Source organism: Monopterus albus, unplaced genomic scaffold (genome assembly GCF_001952655.1).
Source record: "Monopterus albus unplaced genomic scaffold, M_albus_1.0 scaffold95.1, whole genome shotgun sequence".
NCBI lineage: Eukaryota > Metazoa > Chordata > Actinopteri > Synbranchiformes > Synbranchidae > Monopterus > Monopterus albus.
In genome coordinates this window covers 986,820-989,046 of record NW_018127975.1, presented here as the reverse complement: position 1 = coordinate 989,046, position 2,227 = coordinate 986,820, and positions in this window count along the sequence as shown.

Sequence of the window (2,227 nt, the reverse complement as noted above, 5' to 3'; positions counted from 1 at the left end):
TAGTGCTTTCCCGTCCAAAATATATCTAACCCTTGCCAATATCGATATATTTTTTGCTATTTTGTTCTGAACATATCTGATATGAGATTTCCAGGAGAATTTGTCATCAACTATGACACCTAGAAATTTAATTTCATGTACTCGTTCTATATTAGCTCCCCCAATTTTCAATTGAAGTTCATTATCTAGTCTACGATTCCCAAATACCATAAATTTAGTTTTATCCAAATTCAGAGATACTATATTACTGTCACACCATTTCTTTATCTTCTCAAGTTCCTGTGAAACCCGTCCAGAGAGTTGCTGTAGGTTTTCACCCGATGCCCATATGGTAGTGTCATCAGCAAATAAAACCACTTTCACTAAATCGGAAACCTTGCATATATCGTTAATGTATAATATAAATAATTTAAGTCCCAATACTGAAGCCTGAGGCACTCCACATACAATGTCCAACTCGCTCGATTGATATTCACCCAACTTCACAAATTGACGCCTCTGTGTCAAATAACTTCTAATCCATTCAGAACCATTCCTCTGATCCCATATTTTTCTAACTTATCCATTAATAACTCATGATTGATTGTGTCAAATGCTTTTTTTTAGGTCAATAAATATTCCCATCGTGTATTTCTTCTCATCCATAGCACTTGTTATGTCCTCCATCAGGTCGGTAATGCCCTTACTGATGCTGCTCAAAAGAAGAAAACTGCTCTGATGAGATTTCTCAGACCAAGACCAGCTGTATTTGACTGTTTTTCATTACTCAGGGCATGTACTGTATTATATCTGGAACTTCTGAACTACACATCACTTGTGACATTTGTGTTGCATCATCCTTCACTCATTCTCCCATGAGCAAATATATTGTGCATTTTAACCCATGTCCGACAACCAATCTGGAAGAATGGAAATAAGAGGAAAGCCTCCTACTGAAGTTAACACCAGAGGACAGTCTGAAAACTGTTGGAGTCTGGTGTCACTCACCTCAATGAGGTTAAAGAATTGAAGGAGCCCATCTCCCTCCACAACAGCATGTAGGCCAGACAGTTTTTTAAAAACTAATTCTTATTTACACTGGCTGATCCAGATGAGATTAAGGGATTGTTTTTCCCATGCCCCACCTGACACATTGGCACCTACTAATTAAATTTGTAGGGGGAAAATGAACAATAACATTCCATTGCAATTAACTGATTATCTCAAATAAAAGAAAATGGAAGCAAAGAGAAAAGTGATACAGAAAGAAAATGCAGAGATACAGTGCAAAGCCTTTTTTTTAACCACAGATTCATTTTCCTTGTCATAAATGTTTTGAACTCATAAGCAGTTACACAAGGCTGAAATGTTTTTGCAGGCTACAACGCAGACAGCTTGTCCAAACAGCTTCTGTCCAAGAGCTTTACATTTTGTCATATAACCCAATTAATAATGATGAAGAGTCTTCAGCATGTGTGTCACTATGCTGTTGTACTCATGATGCTGTTGTATACATATTCACTGTGGCCCAGTTCGAGGGCTGCATCCTTTGACGTGTGTTTCTAGACCAGATATGACAAGGCTGTCCCCTTGCAAAGGCTTCTCTAAATGTAGCCTGAGAAATGTGTCCCGCTTTTGCTTGAATATGAAGGACACAATTACTTTATCATATGTGACCCTATTCTACGGGAAGATACTTGAGGCTAAAACACACAGTAGGCTGCAAAAGAGTTCACCATCATATATATATATATGTGTGTGTGTGTGTGTGTGTATATATACGTATATATGATGATGTCTGTATGTTTTTGTCCTCCCCATTGACATTCATGAGAGGTTCAGAATATTAGGAACACCTCTGAATATAATGTAGTCCAGTACAACACCACCTTTAACTATGATCTCAATAATGAACATATAATTGAATTCATACATTTAAAACAATCTCACCAAAAACTGGAACATTTTCAGCTTCATAAACACAGATGCTAAGGCAGAAGTGTTACATTGAAGTGCATACAGATGTACAGGTGGTCAATATTTCTTGGTGCACCACTTTGGCTTGCTTTGACTTATATAATGTCCTATTATTATTGTTTATTCTTTTGTGTTTTGTTGCACCCATGTGACTCATCAGTCATAGTCCACATCAAAACACTTGTTCAAAGAGCTGTTAAAATTACCCAGATGTTACGAAGAACCGTATATACATATACTAGGTCGGACTCAGTAAAAAGGCAGAACTCGG